The following is a 21,636-nucleotide window of genomic DNA, read 5'->3' as shown; positions in this document are numbered from 1 at the left end:
CACATAGTATTGTGTGTTCTTCCCAAACAACTCAATCTTGGTTTCATCTGTCCACAGTATATTTTGCCAGTAGTGCTGTGGAACATCCAGGTGCTCTTTTGCAAACTTCAAACGTGCTTCAATATTCTTTTTGGACAGCAATGGCTTCCTCAGTGGTGTCCTCCCATGTACTCAATTCTTGTTTAATGTTTTCCCTATTGTAGATGTGTCAACAAAAATGTTAGCATGTGCCAGAGATTTCTGTAGGTCTTTAGCTGACACTCTGGGATTCTTCTTTACCTCATGCAGCATTCTGCGCTGTGCTCTTGCAGTCATTTTTACAGGACGACCACGCCTAGGGAGAGTAGCAACAGTGCTAAACTTTCTCCATTTGTAGACAGTCTGTCTTACTGTGGACACATGAACATCAAGGCTTTTGGAGATACTTTTGTAACCCTTTCCAGCTTCATGCAAGTCAACAATTCTTGATCGTAGGTCTTCTGAGAGCTCTTTTCTGCAAGGCATGGTTCACATCAGACAGTGCTTCTTGAAACCAGTAAACCCAAAACAGGTGTGTGTTTTTTAAGGGCAGGAGAGCTGTCAGCAACACATCCAATATCATCACACTGATTGGAGGCAAGGTTGGCTCACTCCTGGCTCCAATTAGCTCTGGGAGAAGTCATTAAGCTAGGGCCTCACATGCTTTTTCCTCCCTGCACTGTGAATGTTTACATGTTATGTGCAATTAAACCATGGCAACATCTAATGTTTGTGTAGTATTATGTTCAGCAGACTGTGTTCTTCTATTGTTGTGACTTAGATGATGTTCAGAGCACATTTTATGCCCAATTCATGCAAAACTCCATGTAATCCCAAGGGGTTCACATACTTTTTCTTGCAACTGTATACATAATTAAACTGTTATTTGTCTTTGCAGAAAGTATACATATGTCAAACATGTAAAAAATCATGGGGCTCCCATGCCATCCTATGTGTATTAAATTAGAAATAAAAATGTACATACTGCCACATAAATGACTATGCTGTCAGTAACTGTTGGATACCCAAAGACAGATATTCACCTTGTAAGCACTGTCAGCAGACAGCATTTGCCACACAGAGCAGTATGTATGTGTTATAAACTAAAAGCATAAAAATCAAAAGAAAAAGTAAACGGAAATCTTTCCTTAATTCAAATCTATTAATTTACAATAGTATAGTTCCAGTTATAGTTGGGCTACTTGAACATTGTAAATCTAGAATAATTTTAAATATAGGCAAAACCACACAAGATCACACTGGAGGAATAAGACTTCTCATGATAATGCTGCAGTTTCATTAAATGAAGACAAATGCTGACTGTGCCTTGTGAAGGGTCTTAGAATGTGTCACTAATAGCAGCATTTCTCTATGAATATTTTGAAGGAAATGTATCAAGACCCCACAGCTTGCCTATTTGCATTGAAGACTTTGTTCACTATTGGCAGAATTATATTTGTTGTCAAGGTTTGTATATGCCATGTGATGAGAAGAAATACACTATATTGCCAAAAGTATTGGGACACCCCTCCAAATCACTGGATTCAGGTGTTCCAATCACCTCAATGGCCACAGGTAGTTTAAAATCAAGCACCTAGGCATGCAGACTGCTTCTACAAACATTTGTGAAAGAATGGGTCGCTCTCAGGAGCTCAGTGAATTCAAGAATGGTACCATGATAGGTTGTCACCTGTGCAATAAGTCCACTTGTGACATTTCCTTGCTACTAAATATTCCACGGTCAACTGTTAGTGGTATTATAACAAAGTGGAAACAACTGGGAATAACAGCAACTCAGCGACAAAGAGGTAGGCCACGTAAAATGACAGAGCGGGGTCAGCACATGCTGAAGCACATAGTGCGCAGAAGTCGCCAACTGTCTGCAGAGTCAGTAGCTAAAGACCTCCAAACTTCGTGTGGCCTTCAGATTAGCACAACAACAGAAAGGAGTTTCCATGGCTGAACAGCTGCATCCAAACCTTACATCACCAAGTTCAATGCAAAGCATCGGATGAAGTGGTGTAAAGCACGCCCCCCACTGGACTCTAAAGCAGTGGAGACATGTTCACTGGAGTGACGAATCAGGCTTCTCTGTCTGGCAATCCGATGGATGTGTTCGAGTTTGGCAGGTACCAGGAGAATGATACTTGCCTGACTGAAAAATATATAGTGATACTCGTGAGCCAAAATGTGATACTCCCCTAGTACAAAAAATTTTTTTTAAAGATCAGATAAATGGTGCATCAACACTTTACACAATACTCATTATCTGTGTGAAACATGTAATATATAACAATAAGTGTATATATATCCTCAGATACATAGAAAGTTACGGTGGGACTTGCCAATAGCGGATGGATTAGTAGGGGAGGAGGATGTCCAAGACTGGTTTAATTTCTTTAATGAAAAGGGTATGGAAACCCTACAGTTTCTCATTAAAAGAAAACAGAAAAAGATGAGGATGGTAGAGTCAAATCTACAGGAGAATAAAGCCAAAATAGAGACATATAAAGGACACCCGGAGTTTGTCAAGTATATGGATGAACTTAATAAATATGTCCAAAAAAAAGACTTGGAAAATAAAAATAAGAAAAAGAAAAAATTTCTTAAAGTAACACAGGATTACCAAATGAAAAAAGTTTTCAAGTGGCAAACTAAACTCACACAAGGAGAGATCAGATCCACAGAATCTACACCAGTAAAAATGGGGGAATTATCTCCAAATAAAAAAGTATTGGAGTTTAAAACACCTCCTAACTCTATGAACAGAGAACAGAGAGAACCTATACATAATCACCCAGACCAAAATACACAAGGATATAGGAAACCCAATAATAACAAAAATTGGAAACCTAGTTATAGAGGCCCACCCCAACAACCATATTGGGGAGGCAAACCATATTACAACAAAAATCATGGAGGTTATCAACCTAGAGGACCACAAAATTACTACCCACAACCTAATTTTTATGCACAATACCCACCCAAACCTCAAAGGCCACAATTCTACAATAGACCGATGTATGATAGATTTGAGGAACCCCAATACAATAGATTCTCTCCACTGGCAACACACACCCCAGAAACACCGTTATATGACCCTTTTTTAGGATGGAATCAGTACCCCCAAGTAGAAAGGGGGGAAACAAAGGGAAAACCAAAAAGAGGGGGTGCAGAGGAGGGAGAAGGCAACAACAAAAAAAGAAGGAGAGATTAAAAGGGAGGGGATTTTTAACATCAGTGGGGTTCCCCTTAAAAAAGAAGAGATCCATGCGTTAGATAAAGGATTAAAATTTGCACCAACTAGAGGGTTGAATAAGTTTGATACATATGTGAATTTACAAAAATTGATTAGAAATTTAAACCTTAAGAAATATTACGCACAATATCCAGCCAATTCAATTGGCTGTAATGAACCCTCATACAGATATCATACTAATTTGAAAAATAAATCAGTTTTTAACCCAACCAATATTGATGGGAAATATATTAATGTTTTTAAAAATTTAGTTAGTAAGGATTTAGAAAATTTGAGGATAAAAAATTATAAAGAAGATATACAATTGCAGAAAGGCATCAAAAGCCTAAAGAAGAGGTCAAACTTAGTGATTAGACCAGCGGATAAGGGGGGAGGCATAGTGGTTATGTCAAAGGAACAATACGAAGCCACTATGGAAGATATGATGCGTGACAATAACACTTATCAGAAACTCATTAGCAATCCCACTAAAGAATACAAAAAAGAATTGGTCAAACTAGTAAAATATGGAACTAAAAAAGGCATACTGAACAGTAAAGAAGAGAAATATCTAGTACCCACTGTTTGCAAACTGCCAGTTATATATTCTGTACCCAAAATACACAAGGACAGTACCAACCCACCAGGCCGACCAATTATAAATGGCATAGACTCAATGACATCAAGATTGGGAGAGTACATTGACAGCTTTTTGCAACCGTTAGTAGAGAATACGCCAGCTTATTTGAAAGACACGAAGCATGTTATACAGTTGATACAGAATATACAGGTACATGAAAATATTATTATGAGTACAGCTGACATCTCCTCATTATATACGAATATTGATCATGAAGGAGCAGTAGAAGCAGTAAAATGGGCTTTAAAAAAATACTCGAGTATTCCTAATAAACATAAAAAATTTATCATTAAGAGCTTGAAATTTTGTTTATTCCACAATTACTTTTGGTATAATAAAGATTATTATTTACAAATAAGGGGAGTAGCAATGGGCGCTAAATTCGCCCCGAGTGTAGCGAACCTATATATGTCAAAATGGGAGGAGGAGGTAATTTACAATAATCCCAGGGAAGAAATTAGACTGTATAACAGATTCATTGACGATATTATTATAATATGGAATGGCAGTAAGGAAAGTTTAGAATCATTTTACCAAGATCTTAATGGCTATAGAGATAATATCAATTTAAGTTGGAATATGAAGGAGGATGAAATTAATTTTCTGGATATCTCAATTAAAAAGGAAGGACAGTCATTGTATACAAAAAATTATTTTAAAAAGACTGACCGGAATGCATATATTCCAACTACGAGCTGTCACTATCAACCGTGGATAAATAATATCCCGAAGGGCCAATTCATAAGGTTAAAAAGGAATTGTAGTAGAAAAGAAGATTATAAGGTACAAAGTGAAGTTTTAAAAAACAGATTTTTAGCAAAAGGGTATGATCCAATAAAAATTGAGAAAGAGAGAAATGAAGTGGGACAGATGAATAGAGATATCCTATTGATGGATAAACCAAAGAAAGAGAACGGGGAATATGATATACCCATAGTGCTGGACTATCACAAACAATATAAAGCCATACAGAGAATTATCTCTAAACATTGGGGAATATTAAAATTAGACAAACATCTCAATAATATCATCCCCCAGAAACCAAAATTTATATACAAAAGAGCACCGAATTTAAGAGATATACTGGTAAAAAATATATTGGAACCAATGAAAATTAATAATCATTCTACTTTCTTTCAAGGTAAAGGGTTCTATTCATGCGGGAGGTGCTATGGGTGTAAGAGAGTTGTAAATAATCCAAGATGCAGATTTACATTTTCGAACACATATAATGATAAGGAATATAAAATTAAACAGTTTATTTCCTGTGAAACGAAGGGAGTGATTTATGCGCTGAAGTGCCCATGTAATCTGATGTACATCGGTAGAACTAAAAGGACACTAAAAGAACGCATCAAGGAGCATGTTTATAACATCAATAGAGGGTATAGATACCATCATGTGTCATATCATTTTCGACAATGTCATAATCAAGATGCGTCTAAATTACAATTCTGGGGAATAGAGAAACATCAGAGACACTGGAGAGGAGATAATTTGGTAAGGGAGATAAGCAAAAAAGAGTCAAAATGGATTTATGAAATGAGATGTTTAGACCCCCATGGTTTAAATAAGGAATTTGACCTCACGTGTTTTATCAGTAATTTTTAAACATTTTTAATTTTATAATATATTTTTATTCAGATGGATTCATTGTATATGGATATTGTTTTGATTTTATGTATATATTTAAATGGATTAAAATAATGTAATTAAGAGAATTTCTAATTATGAAATATAGGTAGTATAAATTAATATGAAAATAATTACAATAGAAGAGCATAGAACCCATATTATGGTTAAAAGAATAAAATAATTTTAGTAAAAAAAGATATATAGAGAAGTAGGTTTTAGTATATGATTTATTGATATGATATCTGGAATGAGGAGAATAATAAATAAATAAAGATAATATTAAGCAGTGGATATATTATGGGGAATATAGTGGTCCCCACATACTATTGTGTATCCCAGTTATACAAAGTAGGCTTGTATTTACCCGCATGGTATACAATTTTTAAACACATATATTTTTCATTTTTTATATATATATGTATGAGTATTGTGACAGTATGAACGGCAAACTGATGGATGGACGGTATGTGTCACCTCGCATGAGATCATACTGTGAGGTGTAAGGTGGAGTCCGCTCCGGGTTTTCGGGGCCACAATGGCAGAGGTGGTTCCGGACCAGAGTTTGGGCTCCACTGATGACCACCAACAGGTGGCATAAATAAGGCAGGGCTGGAGCAAGCAGTGGCGTGGCCTGGGACTCAGAGAGGTATTCTGAGAGAGCTGTGTGTATGGACTATACCTACAAGAAAAGGTTTGCTGTTATTTTGTTTTGGTGACAGGGAGAAGCCCTTCACCTCTGAGAGAGGAATCATCTTCTGTTTAGTTAGTGCCTGAATGGCAAGGGTTTATTTTTGATGTTTTGTTTTATTTTTATATTTCTTGCAAACCTTTTAATAAAACTGACAAACAGTCAGATTTTGACGAAAGCCTGCTGTGCGGTCTACCTTTGTCCCAGGGAAGGAGATCCCCCACCTGAGCTAACCCCACATATGGTGGAGGATGCGGGCATTCATGGAGAGAGGCGGAGAGGGGGTTGGGTGGTTTATTTGTTGTAAATACTGATCTCGGACGCCGGCCTTCAGATGCCCACTTGAAGGTAGAACGTTAGAGAAAGCCCTTGCCCCAGAGGCACCCATTAACCAAGGGCTACCCCCATCATTGACTGCTGGGGGTCTTTAATTACAGGATAGTTTGATCAATCGCACTCAGATGTGCCCCAATACAATTCATAACAGCCAATCAGAAGCCAAAGCTCCCACAAACCCCTCCTCAGCTGTCCACAGAGCACCAGTGATGGTCCCTCATGTGTGGGGAGACCTGGAGGGTTTGGCTGCTTGCTGCTGTTTTCTCTTCTTCATCTCGCGGTAGGCATTGATGACCCGCTCTCGCTCCTCCTCCACCATTCTCTTCCTGGCCATCGACATCGGAGGCGGGATCGATGGAGCGCTCGCTTTGGCCAAGAGCTTCTTCAGGAAGAGCTGTTTTTCTCTCGGCTTTGTTCCAGCTGCACCCTTTCTTGGCTTTACTGTGAGTGATGGGGGCTCCAGCGCGACTTCACCGAACATCACTTCATCTTTGAAAATCTCCTTTTCCAGACGAGCCTCTTTTTTCTCTTCTCGCCTCCGAACGAATTTATCTAAACACTTCCGATCGAACTGTTTCCTCTTCTCAGACTTCTGCTTCTTGGTGACCTCCACCTCCTCCTCCTTCTTGGGAAGCTCTCCCTTCTCATCCAGATCCATCTCAGGCCGGCGCTCCAGCTGGTTCTTGGTGAGGAAGAGGACATGTTGGGTCTCCCGATTCATGCGGCTCAGGAAGGCGCCGACCGATTCGTTTCTCTCCCGCTTGAACTTCGGCACCGGAATGTCCGTCTGCAACCCCTCACTGTGCCGCCCTCGTGTCTGCACTGGCCGCCTCTTTTTCTTCGGTTTGTCCATTTCCATCCGACTCTTCATGATTTCTCGCAGCTTGAACGGGATTTCCTGGGTGTCCGGGTCCTTCGGGGTGGAATTTGTCTTTTTCTTCATATTCCCGCGGGGACGCCCCGCACCGGCCCTGGCAGTCGATCCAGCCGCTTTATCTCCCGGCTGCTTCCCCATCGCAGCCCCTGTAGCTCCGCCAGCCGCTGCTGTCTTATCGCTTCCAGCTCCGGGTCTGCCATCCCCGCCCAGACCTCTCTACACGTTCCGCCCCACCGTCCGTCCGGGCTACGTCACCACCGTGGAAAGTAAATTCCTCGCAAAGTGGCAAGGTCCCTTTGAAATTAGGGAGAAAGTGGGGGAAGTAAATTATAAAGTTTACCAGCCAGGAAAAAGGAAACCCGAACAAATCTATCATGTTAATCTCTTAAAACCTTGGAAAGACAGGGAAAGTTTGTTGGCAGTACCAAGGCCCCTCAAGGACGTGGTTCCCGTGGCCCCTCAGGTACCTGTAACGGAAACCTTGTCAGTAGCCCAACAAAATGATGTTAAGGAGTTTGTGAGGAAAAATGGAGATTTCTTCTCTCACCTACCTGGACTGACAACGGTCATACAGCATGACATAGGTACCCCGCCCGGGGTCCGCGTAAATGTCAAGCCCTATAGAATACCCGAGGCCAGGCGGGAAGCGGTGGCAAAGGAGATAAAGGACATGTTAGAGTTGGGAGTGATTGAGGAATCTCACAGTGAGTGGTCGAGTCCCATAGTGTTGGTCCCAAAACCAGATGGAACAATTCGTTTCTGTAATGATTTCAGGAAACTGAACAGTGTGTCTAAGTTTGATGCATACCCGATGCCTCGGGTGGATGAGCTCATTGACAGGTTGGGAACGGCTCGGTACATAACCACCTTAGATCTGACCAAAGGCTATTGGCAGATTCCTTTAACGGAAGCTGCAAAAGAAAAGACGGCATTCTCCACCCCCGAGGGGTCCTTTCAGTATAGGCGGATGCCGTTTGGTTTGCATGGGGCTCCTGCATCATTCCAAAGGATGATGGACAAGACGTTGAGACCACATCGCCAATATGCAGCTGCCTATTTGGACGATGTCGTCATCCACAGTCCAGACTGGGAATCTCATTTGTCCCGCTTGCAAGCGGTCGTAGATTCGCTGCGGGAAGTAGGTCTTACTGCCAACCCCAGAAAGTGTGCTATAGGCTTAGAGGAGGCCAAATATCTTGGCTACATCATTGGTCGAGGTCTCATTAGGCCTCAGATCAATAAAATTGAGGCAATTCAAAAGTGGCCCCAACCTGTAAATAAAAAGCAAGTCCGGGCATTTCTTGGAATCACGGGATACTACAGGCGGTTTATCCCCAATTTTGCCACCATTGCAGCCCCCCTGACAGATCTGACAAAAGGTAGGGGGTCGGTCATGATTAAGTGGCATCCCGAGGCGGAGACCGCATTTCAAAGGCTAAAACAAGCTCTCTGTGCTCAACCTGTGCTTGTGACCCCAGATTTCACAACAGAGTTTGTGGTACAGACTGATGCCTCTGACGTGGGACTAGGTGCGGTACTGTCCCAAGTCAGAGAAGGGGAGGAGCACCCTGTGGTCTTCCTCAGTAGAAAGCTCAACAAACATGAGAGAAACTATGCCATTGTGGAGAAGGAATGTTTGGCCATCAAATGGGCCTTGGAGGCCCTGAAATATTACCTGTTAGGAAGACCGTTCAAGTTGGTTACTGATCATGCCCCGCTCAAATGGATGTGTGATAATAAGGAGAAAAACAGTCGAGTGACAAGGTGGTTTCTCGCGCTACAAGTGTTCAAATTCACAGTGGAACACAGAGCGGGGAAACTACAAAGTAATGTAGATGCCCTTTCCCGGGTCCATTGCCTGGTTGGGACAGTTGCTCAGCCACAGGGGCTTGAGCAGAGGGGGGGGATATGTGACAGTATGAACGGCAAACTGATGGATGGACGGTATGTGTCACCTCGCATGAGATCTTACTGTGAGGTGTAAGGTGGAGTCCGCTCCGGGTTTTCGGGGCCACAATGGCAGAGGTGGTTCCGGACCAGAGTTTGGGCTCCACTGATGACCACCAACAGGTGGCATAAATAAGGCAGGGCTGGAGCAAGGAGTGGCGTGGCCTGGGACTCAGAGAGGTATTCTGAGAGAGCTGTGTGTATGGACTATACCTACAAGAAAAGGTTTGCTGTTATTTTGTTTTGGTGACAGGGAGAAGCCCTTCACCTCTGAGAGAGGAATCATCTTCTGTTTAGTTAGTGCCTGAATGGCAAGGGTTTATTTTTGATGTTTTGTTTTATTTTTATATTTCTTGCAAACCTTTTAATAAAACTGACAAACAGTCAGATTTTGACGAAAGCCTGCTGTGCGGTCTACCTTTGTCCCAGGGAAGGAGATCCCCCACCTGAGCTAACCCCACAGTATATATATATATATATATATATATATATATTTTTTTTTTTTTATTATGCATATTTTTAATTGTTAATAAATAAAATGGTATAGTTTATGTTTTAATAAAATCATGTATTTAATAGTTATATAAATTACTGCTCACTAATGATCAAGTTGTAAATGTGCTTAGATCCTGTTGGCTTGTAAATAGTGACAATGAAGTCAGAAATAGCAATAGGAACGAAGTAGAGTATATTATATGGAACAGCTGATATGTGTATACATATCAGTAGTGAATCAGCATATATAGACCCCAGGAAAATGGCCGCGCGCATGCGGGCTACAAGAAAATGGCGCCGACTGCCTATATATATAGAGCAGGGCGAAGTGACGTCCAATTGTTTTCCCCCTGATGAAGCCACGTGACCCTGTGGCGTAACGTGTAGGGGAGGGGCTCTGACGTCACGACGCCGCGGTGGACGAGCGGCATTTACAAACACAGGATCTGGGCACAGCTCTATTGGATACAGCTCTGTGGGAGACAGCACAATGTGAGTGGCATCTTTTTTACAATAAAATACTTAACCTCACAAAGGATAAGGCACCATTGTGGCTCTTTTTTACATGGTATCCTGTTTTACTGGGAGGAGGAAATACTACTAATAACCATCCCTACTATCCATTGAGGCTCAGTGTGGAAGGAGGATAAAAAGGGAGACCTCTGGTGGCAGGAAAAGGGCAATATAGATCCATGGCAAGGATGGATATATATAATATATGAAGATTACTACCTAGTCCTGAGAGGACAAAAAGCGCTGTTAGCCACTGTGTTTGGCTAAAGAAGGAGGTGAGCGCACATCTATCTTTAGAGCACGGGGAGTGTGGCACGGCACAGAATTTGTCACTGAATATATATAAAGTATAAAGAGGACTTTTTTTTTTTTTTGAATCAGCATTTATTTTTGTTGAGCACCATATGTTGCACTGTTTTTTAGCACATTAAGTTTTGTCACAGCACTATTTATATGATTACTGGTATATATGGAGCGCGGCACCTGTGTATGTATCTGAGGATATATATACACTTATTGATACTTGCCTGACTGCATTGTGCCAAGTGTAAAATTTGGTGGAGGGGAGATTATGGTGTGGGGTTGTTTTTCACAGGTTGGGCTTGGCCCCTTAGTTTCATTGAAGGGAACTCTTAAGGAGTCAGCATACCAAGACATTTTGGACAATATCATGCTCCCACCTTTGTGGGAACAGTTTGGGGATGGCCCCTTCCAGTTCCAAAATAACTGCGCACCAGTGCACAAAGCAAGGTCCATAAACATGGATGAACGAGTTTGGGGTGGAGGAAATTGAATGACCTCAACCCGATAGAACAACTTTGGGATGAATTAGAGCGCAGACTGCGAGCCAGGCCTCCTTGTCCGATATCAGTGCCTGACCTCACAGATGTGCTTCTGGAAGAATGGTCAAATATTCTCATAGACACACTCCTAAACCTTGTGGACAGCCTTCGCAGAAGAATTGAAGCTGTTATAGCTGCAATGAGTGGGCCAACTCAATATTGAACCCTACAAACTAAGACTGAAGTTGAAGTTTATGTGCGTGTAAAGGCAGGTGTTCCAATACTTTTGGCAATATAGTGTATATTTAGCTTAGATACAAACTGAATTACAATGCTTTAGGCTTAAAGTGGAACTACACTGCCTCTGAGCACCACAAACCAAAAATGCTATTTAATTCATTGTTTATATTAAAAGCAAATTCCCCCTTCCATCAATGTCTCCATTATTTATTTTGCTGAGAAATAATTTTAACAAACACCCCTAGCATTTCTGGCAGTAAGGGCAGATGAATCATGTAGCATTTACTTCCTGGAATCCACCTGCCTTTATCTCAGGCATTGGCCAAGCTGAAAGCCCTCCTCCTCTTTTGAAGACTCCTGGGATGTATGACATCATTTGCTTAGGCAGGAAACCAAGAAGTAACTGAAGAAATGTAAAAAAAAAAAAATGAAAACTAGTTATTACGATAGACTATCCTATCTATTTACTAATGCTAGCAGCATAATGATTAAAAATAGTCCATGATTGAGACATTGAAATTCCACAGTAAATAGCCAACATTACATTCCAGCAAATAAACACCTTATTTAACCGCTTCTCACTTGGCCACTGTACATAAACAGCCGGGTGGGAGCTTTCCCATTCTGAGTGGATGTTCCCGAATGTCCTGTCAGAACGTGGGCCGCGCAGAGGTGCACTCCTATGATGGCTGTGTCCCTCGGACACAGCACATCACAGGTAAGGACATGGGAGCTGTGATTGGCCCTTCTGATCACACGATGGCTGTAAACAGAGACACATGACTGTGTCAGAGCTTCTTGCTGAGCTCAGTGAGAGTTCAGTGCAGAGGGGAGAGGAGGATGCTGCAGCCTGTGACAGCTCTCTGCATAGCTGATGATTTTTAGTGTTCAACTATACAAAGAACACACAGATTGCAGCCATCCCCACAGAGTACACCAAGCACAATCTGTCCCTGTCCCAGTGTCACATCCACATCTTTCACAGTGTACAAGTGTCCAGTCAACATCTGTCACAGTATACCAGTGTCACATCAACATCTGTCACAGTCTACAAGTGCACAAAAACATCTGCAATGGTGTTCCACTGCAACATCAACATATGTCCGTGTCTGCCAGTGGACGATCAAAATCTGTACAAGTGCACAAAAACATCTGTCAATGTACCAGTGTCCCATCAATAAATAAACTTAAAGCACCCACGCCCGTGCCCCCCCCATGCTCGCGTGCAAATGCGAACGCACACATTGGTCCCATACACATACGTAAACCACATGTTACGTATTGCCGTGAATGTTACAGCAAAATCAATAATTCTAGCACCAGACCTCCTCTGTAACTCTAAACTGGTAACCTGCAAAGGCTTATACAGTGTCGGCTATGGAGATTTTTAAATACCGAAGTTTGGCGCCATTTTACAAGCGTGAAAATATTGTGTTTGTGTGAATTAAAATAATTTAAAGTGTATTTTTTGCATTAGTGTGTAAACTTGCATTCAAAAAATAGCTCTGCAAATACTGTGTGACATAAAAATTTGCAAACCCCACCATTATATTCTCTAGGGCCTCTGCTAAAAAATATATAATGTTTGGGGGTCCTAAGTTCTAGCAAAATATTGATTTTCACTTGTAAACAAAAAGTATCAGAAGGCATCTTGGTCTTAAAGTGGATAACGCCTGCAGGTTCTCTCCTTGGATGCTGGGCCTGTCTTTGTGGCTAGACTGTAAAAAAAATTCACACATGTGGTATCACCATACTCAGGAGGAGCAGCAGAATATGTTTTGGGGTACCTTTCCAAGTATGCCTATGCCATGTGTAAGAAATAACTTGTTAATAAGACATTTTTGTGGGAAAAGAAAAAACACATTTTATTTAATTTCTTCATTTTCCAAAGAATTATGGAAAAATTACAACTTCAAAAAACTGACCTTGCCTCTTACTAGATACCTCAGACTGTCTACTTCTCAATAAAGGGTCATTTGGGAGGTATTCGTACTGTCCTGACATGTTAGGGCCTCAACAAATGAGATCTCAGTACATCAGGTGTGATCAATTTTCAGTTATTGGTACCATAACTTGTAGCCTCTATAATGTTCACAAAGATAGACCACAAAATATACACTGATTTGGGTTATTTTTACAAAAAAAATGTAGCAGTATAAATTTTGATAAAAATTTATGAAGAAAAATTAAACTACATGAAAAATTTTATAACAGAAACTAAGAAAAACACTTTTTTCAAAATTTGTGGTCATTTTACGTTTATAGCGCTAATACCACCAAAGGAAAGCAAAAATAATATAACACTTTCATATGGGTACAGTGCTGCATGACTCAGTAATTATCAAAGTGCAACAGCACTGAAAGCTGAAAACTGGCCTGAGCAGGAAGGGAATAAAAGTGCCCAGTGTTGAGGTGGTTAAAAAAAAAAAAGTGTTACAGTCCAAACACGCCCAACACTATCTCTGCTTTGAGCCTGGCCATACACACCCTACCTGAGGCCCTGTGTCACAGTGCAGGTATGTGCAAGACTGAGGGGGCAAAGGGCACAAGGAAATGGACACTCCTAAAAAGATTCCGTTTCTCTGCATACTGGAGAGCTATAATACCTAGCTTACTGCTGAACACAAACATGTTCTCTTTTGTATTATGTTTGTTAAAATCTAAACATAATCTGCTAGGAAAGGTAAAAAAATCTACGAAAATAACAGCAGGGTAAAGCAATGTTGTTGTTTTTTCTGAAGATGTTAATTCGGCTTCATAAAATCTACCTGATCATAAACTATACTCTCACTAGTAAAACCCTTTATTTCTAAAAATTCCTACAAGTATTTGTGAACATGTGTCATTTATTTGTACAAATGCATGTAATCAGCATTGATTTTGAGTATTTTAACACGGTGTAAAATCTATATAATAAGCAAGTCCCATTGCTGCTGAATTCTCATTATGATGTGTGTGTATACAGTATCTCCCAGAAGTGAGTACACCCCTCACATTTTTGTAAATATTTTATTCTATCTTTTCATGTAACACTGAAGAAATGACACTTTGTTACAATGTAAAGTAGTGAGTGTACGGCTTGTATAACAGTGGAAATTTGCTGTCCCCTCAAAAAAACTCAACACACAGCCATTAATGGCTAAACCACTGGCAACAAAAGTGAGTACACCCCTAAGTGAAAATGTCCAAATTGAGCCCAATTAACCATTTTCCATCCCCGATGTCATGTGTCAAAAGGTCTCAGGTGTGAATGGGGAGTAGGTGTGTTAAATTTGGTGTTATCGCTCTCACTCTCTCATACTGGTCACTGGAAGTTCAACATGGCACCTCATGGCAAAGAACTCTATGAGGATCTGAAAAAAAGAATTCTTGCTCTACATAAAGATGGCCTAGGCTATAAGAAGATTGCCAAGACCCTGAAACTGAGCTGCAGCACGGTGGCCAAGAACATACAGTGGTTTAACAGGATAGGTTCAACTCAGAACAGGCCTCGCCATGGACAACCAAAGAAGTTGAGTGCACAACTCAGAGTCATATCCAGAGGTTGTCTTTGGGAAATAGATGCATGAGTGCTGCCAGCATTGCTGCAGAGGTTGGAGGGGTGGGGAGGGGTCAGCTTGTCAGTGCTCATACCATACACTGCACACTGCATCAAATTGGTCTGCATGACTGTCATCCCAGAAGAAAGCCTCTTCTAAAGATGATGTACAAGAAAGCCCGCAAACAATTTGCTGAAGACAAGCAGACTAAGGACATGGATTACTGGAACCATATCCTGTGGTCTGATGAGACCAAGATACACTTATTTGGTTCAGATGGTGTCAAGCGTGTGGGGCGGCAACCAGGTAAGGAGTACAAAGTCAAGTGTGTCTTGCCTACAGTAAAGCATGGTGGTGGGAGTGTCATGGTCTGGGGCTGCATGAGTGCTGCCGACACTGGGGAGCTACAGTTCATTGAGGGAACCATGAATGCCAACATGTACTGTGACTAAGGCTGGCCATACACTATACAATTTTCTGTCCAATGTCTGCCCAATTTCCTTTAGATTTACCTTCAACTATGTAGTGCAAGGGCCTGCCAAATTGGATACAGTTGAAAGTGTTGTTTACGTTTGACCTCATATGGTTTTTGGTACATCTAAAGCAAAATTCTCAAGAAAATTGTATAATGTATGGCCAGCCTTACTGAAGCAGAGCATGATCCCCTTCCTTCAGAAACTGGGCCGCAGGGCAGTATTCCAACATGAGAACGACCCCAAACACACCTCCAAGACGCCCACTGCCTTGCTAAAAAAGCTGAGGGTAAAGGCGATGGACTGGCCAAGCATGTCTCCAGACCTAAACCCTGTTGAGCCGCTCTGTGATGTCGTCATGGAGGAGTGGAAGAGGACTCCAGTGGCAACCTGTGAAGCTCTGGTGAACTCCATGCCCAAGAGGGTTAAGGCAGTGCTGGAAAATAATGGTGGCCACACAAAATATTGACACTTAGTGCCCAATTTGGACATATTCACTTAGAGGTGTACTCACTTTTGTTGCCAGCAGTTTAGACATAAATGGCTGTGTGTTGAAATATTTTGAGGGGAGAGCAAATTTGCACTGTTATTCAAGCTGTACACTCACTACTTAACATTGTAGTAAAGTGTCATTTCTTCAGTGTTGTCACATGAAAAGATAGAATAAAATATTTACAAAAATGTGAGGGGTGGACTCACTTCTGTGAGATACTGTGTGTGTGTGTATATATATATATATATATATATATATATATATATATATATATATATACACATACATACACACAAAGTGAAGGAAATAGGTATTTGATCCCCTGCTGATTTTGAATGTTTGCCCACTCACAAAGAAATGATAAGTCTAAAAATCGAGTGGTAGGTTAATTTTAACACAGAGACAGAATAGCAACTAAAAATTCTAAAGAAATGCATGTCTAACAAATTATGCACTGATTTGCATGTTCATGAGGGAAGTAAGTATTTGATCCCCTATCATTCAGCAGGATTTCTGGCTACCAGGTGTCTTTCATACAGGTAACAAGCTGAGATTAGAAGCAGTCAATTAAAGGGAGTACTGCTAATCTCATTGTGTTACCTGTATAAAAGAGCAAACAAACAATCAGATTCCAAACTCTCCACCATGGCAAAGACCAAAGAGCTGTCCAAGGATGTCAGGGACAAAATTGTAGACCTACACAAGGCTGGACTGGGCTACAAAACTATCACCAAGCAGCTTGGTGAGAAGGTGACAACAGTTGGTGCAATCATTTGCAAATGGATGAAACACAAAACAACTGTCAGTCTCCATAGGACTGGTGCACCATGCAAGATCTCACCTCGTGGAGTGTCAATGATCATGAGAACAGTGAGGAATCATCTCAGAACTACACGTGAGGATCCTGTCAATGAACTCCAGGCAGCTGGGGCCACAGTCACCAAGAAAACAATTGGTAACACACTACGCCAACAAGGATGGAAATGCTGCAGTGCCTGCAAGGTCCCTCTGCTCAAGAAATCACATGTCCAGGCCCATCTGAAGTTTGCCAGTGAACATCTGAATGATGCAGAGGAGGACTGGTTGAAAATGTTGTGGTCAGATGAGACCAAAATCGAGCTCTCTGGCATCAACTCAACTCGCTGTGTTTGGAGGAGGAGGAATGCTGCCTATGATCCCAAGAACACTATCCCAACTGTCAAACATGGTGGTGGAAACATTCTGCTTTGGGGATGTTTTTCTACTAAGGGGACAAGACAACTGCACCGCATCAAAGGGCTGATCGATGGGGCAATGTACCCCCAAATCTTGGGTGAGAACCTTCTTCCCTCAGCCAGGGCATTGGAAATGGGTTGTGGATGGGTGTTCCAGCATGACAATGACCCAAAACACACGGCCAAGGCAACAAAGGAGTGGCTCAAGAAGAAGCACATTAAGGTCCTGGAGTGGCCTAGCCAGTCTCCAGACCTAAATCCGAATGAAAATCTGTGGAGGGAGCTGAAAGTTCGAGTTGCCAAACGTCAGCCATCAAACTTTAGTGATTTGGAGAGGATCTGCCAAGAGGAGTGGGCCAAAATCCCTCCTGAGATGTATGCAAACCTGGTGGCCAACTACAGAAAAGGTCTGACCTCTGATTGCCAACAAGGGATTTGCCACCAAGTACTATGTCATGTTTTGTGAAGAGGATCAAATACTTATTTCCCTCATGAACATGCAAATCAGTGCATAATTTGTTAGACATGCATTTTTTAATTTTTTGTTGCTATTCTGTCTCTCAGTGTTACAATACACCTACCATTCAATTTTTAGACTGATCATTTCTTTGTGAGTGAGCAAACATTCAAAATCAGCAGGGGATCAAATATTTATTTCCTTCACTATATATATACATATATTACACAGATACATACATACACACACCTATATACATACACACAGTATCGTGTACAGGACTTTGTCCTGGATGGCAGATACATTTCCTCGATATTTCTGGTGTGGTCGCATTAAGGGAGACAATTGCAGAGACTACCAGGACTTTGGTCCCAAAGGGGTTAAGTCCCAGGTAAGGGAGGCTTAAATGGCAGCAGAGGGAAATCAGCAGGTGTGTCAGGGAAGTGAATGGGAGAGAGACTCACAAGCTGTGTGGCAAGTGGAAGTTCTCAAACAAGCTGAGACACGGGCTGCTCATCCCCCAATGTGGCCTGCTTGGAATCCTTATTATGGAGTAGCCTAACCCCTGTATGGGGCCGAAAATTAACTGTGAGCTTGTGGTTTAGCTTCTGATACCAGGTTTTGGACTGATTATAGACTTTGGCTGAAGTAAGCTGTCTTTTTATTTAGCCATGATCCAAATAAATTAACTGTTTTGCTTTCACCAAACTGGCTGGTGATCATTCCAGCGCTACCCCATATTACAGTTGGTGGCAGATGCACGGCAGAGAGTAGCTGCAAAAAGTATTTGGATGCATAAGTAAAATTTAAAGGGCCAGTACCAGGCCCTTTGTTTGCATGTCCTGGGTTAGGGCTGCACAAGCTCTGAAAACCTCAGCAGACAACATGGAGGAGTTTATAAAAGCCCTGGCTCAGAGCACAATAGCCCAGCAGCAGGCCGCTGCAGAGGCCAACCATCGCCACGAGGAGGCAATGGCCCAGCAACAAGAAACTACTCGCTTAATGGTCGCCCAGTTCACAGTCCAGCAAGAAACCACTCAAGCGCAGGTGGCTGCTTTACAGGAAGCAGTGCTGCGTCTTGCACAGGGTCAGGAACAAACAGTTGTTGCCCCTAGCAACCAGGTCGCCGTGAGGGCCAGCCACTACCTGCAAAAGTTGATGCCAAGTGATGATGTGGAGGCAGCTGGTCAAGAAATGGCTGCAGCCCAAGGTGTTGACTGGTCCCCAGATGGTCAAGCAGGTCACTGCCAACTGACCTTCAGTGCTGGGTGAGTCATGGGGACCCCAAGACAGCAGAACTAGTGGAAATGGTCGAGAGATACGCTGTGGTGGAGGATCGACTGGGACCCGCCAAACCTCGAGGACCCTTACCAGTGGGGAGAGCCAAGCCACCCATAAACCTGGGAGTCAGCACTCAAAAAAGCCAAGGAGCGACCCCCCCATAGCTTTGCTCTGGCCCTAAGGAATGAGGGCATGCCGCGCTGGCGGTGTCACTCCTGGGGCCATATCCAGGCCCACTGTCCCCTGCAGTAGGAGCCCATGGAGTGTAGCGCTCTACGGAGGATGTCCTTTTATGCCCAGAGGGTCTGTGATGCCCACCTAGACCTGACTGTGGGGCGGTTTGAATGTGACCTTTAGGTGAACCAGCTTCACGCCAGAGCATTGTTTTGACTCTGGAAGTATGGTAACACTTGTGGGTACCAGGGTAGCTGGAGAGGTGGGTCCAGCAGCAAGAACTCTGAGGGTGTTATGCATACACGGGGACACCAAAGAATACCCACTGGTGTCAGTGACAATCACCACGGCCTGTGGCACAATTGTCCAGGAGGTTGGGGTGGTACCTGACCTCATCCATGATGTTGTTATAGGAAGAGATTGCCGTTTATTTGTTGAATTTGGGACTATGTGAGCCAAGGACTTCTGGGACAGTCAGATTGCTTAGTTCCCTTTAAGGAACTGGAGACCAAGACTGTAGAGGACACTGGTAGAGTTGCATGTGGGGAAGATGTTCCACCAGCTAAGGAGGCCCCTGAGGGGGGGAACCCACTCTTATGCAGGTCATGGCTGGGGAGAACATAGAGGAAGCCTCTCCTCTGCAGGTTATGTCCGAGGAGGACGAGGGAGAGAGCTCCTTTAGTCTTGCCCATCCTGATCTCGAGGTGTCACGGGGTGCATTTTATTCTACCCAAAAGAGGGATCCCACATTGAAAAATGCCTGGGAACAGGTTACCATAGTTCATGGAGTATCACAAGTACCTGAAGCTTAAAAAAGTTTTCCCCACTTTGTGGTCATTGGTGAGCTGCTATACCAGATTACTGAGGTTAGGGGAAAAGTGGTCAACCAGTTCTGATGCACGGTACTTAACCAAGCTCACAATGACGCATTAGGGGGTCACCTGGGAGCTGACGAGACCGAGGAAAAATAACAGACCAGTTCTACTGGCCAGGGGTGACAGCAGAGATGCGACGTTATTGCAGTTCATGTCCCACCTGCCAGCTGCCTGTGCCAATGCCCCACTTGAGGAACCCTTTGGTGCTGTTGCCCATTATCAAGGTATCATTTGAGTGTATTGCGATGGATTTAGTGGGCCCTTTAGTGAAATCAGCTCGGGGCCACCAACACATTCACATGGTACTCTATTATGCCACTAGGTATCCAGAGGCCATTTCCCTAAGGCGGACTACTTCAAAGCAATTGCCAGGGAATTGTTTAATATGTTCTCAAGGACAGGATTCCCGAAGGAGATCTTGACAGACCAGGGCATCCCATTTATGTCTCGGGTGATGGCAGATCTGTACAAGTTGTTTCAAAACAAAAAAATGCGAACATCTGTCTATCATCCACAGACAGATGGACTGGTAGAGCGGTTCAATAAAACTCTCAAGTCTATGCTTAAAAGGGTTGTGCAACAAGATGGTAAAGACTGGGACTGTCTACTCCCAGCATTGATGTTTGCAATTAGGGAAGTTCTTCAGGCGTCCACAGGATTTTCCCCGTTTGAATTGGTGTACGGGCGAAGTCCATGTGGACTTCTTGACAAAGTGAAGGAAACGTGGGAAAGTGAGTCCTCTCCTCATAAGACAGTTGTAGAACATATAACTCAAATGAGAGAGAGGATCGCTAAGGTGATGCCTCTTGTCAAGGAGCATATACAAAAAGTGCAGGAGGCATAAAGAAAGGTGTACAACCGATCTGCCAAACTTAGTTCCAGGTTGGGGATCGGGTGGCTGTGCTCATACCTACAGTAGAAAGTAAGTTCCTGGCCAAGTGGCAGGAGCCCTTTTGGAGGTGGTAGAAAACGTTGGGGAGGTTAACTATAACATACAACAACCTGGGAAGAGGAAGCTCCATCAGATATACGATATAAATCTCCTAAAGCCCTGGAAGGACCATGAGGAAGAAGTTGCCCTGGTTGAAGTTAGTTCTAAGTCCCCATTAGGGGAAAACTCAGTCCTAGTTTCCAACTCCTTATCAAAGCCACAAACACAGCAGGTAAAAGAGTTCTTACAGAGGAATAGAGAGAAGTGTCAGGGCAGAAGCTGGAAAACGGACAGGCAGGCCTAATAACAATGTAACGCACAGGCTGACGACAACCACCACCCACAGACCGAAGTCCCTCAGGGCGCGGAGTCTAAGTCCCAGGCTGCCCTTCACCAGGGCCCCTGATGGTGGGGATGGACTTGACGCAGCCAGGAACCAGGTCGCGGCCCTCGAGGCACCCCAGCTGCGGTAATGGCCGCCGCCAATGGCGTGTAGCTAGTGGTAAAGACAATAGAGTAGTCGGGCAAGCCGGGCCAACAACAACGAGTCAAAACGGTACAGGACAGCAGACGAGAATCACATGTCACAAGCCGGGTTCAGCAACGGAGGGTCAGATCAAAGGAGAACACAAAGAATGGTCAGGTCACAAGCCGAGTCAGATTCCAGGAGAGTCACGAGAGTCAGAACAGAGTAACAGCAACACAAAGACACAAGACACAAGTGCAAAGAGCATGTGCGGAACACAGGCTTATATGTCATCAGCCACACCCCTCTGGGGGATGGACCTCA

General features: G+C 42.9%; 1 protein-coding gene and 1 pseudogene across 6 annotated transcripts in view; both read right to left on the bottom strand.

Moving 5' to 3' along the window:
* MUS81 (MUS81 structure-specific endonuclease subunit) overlaps positions 1–21,636 on the bottom strand; it is a 307,431-nt gene that overhangs the window by 268,262 nt on the left and 17,533 nt on the right. The window lies entirely within an intron of this gene.
* LOC149440859 (coiled-coil domain-containing protein 137 pseudogene) lies at positions 6,500–7,572 on the bottom strand (annotated as a pseudogene).

The sequence above is a fragment of the Staurois parvus genome, unplaced genomic scaffold (assembly GCF_062004578.1).
Source record: "Staurois parvus isolate SC_StPar_1 unplaced genomic scaffold, SC_StPar_1.0 ptg001051l, whole genome shotgun sequence".
NCBI classification, from domain to species: Eukaryota; Metazoa; Chordata; class Amphibia; order Anura; family Ranidae; genus Staurois; species Staurois parvus.
The sequence above is the reverse complement of the archived record's forward strand: the minus strand, read 5'-3'. Positions and strand labels throughout refer to the sequence as shown.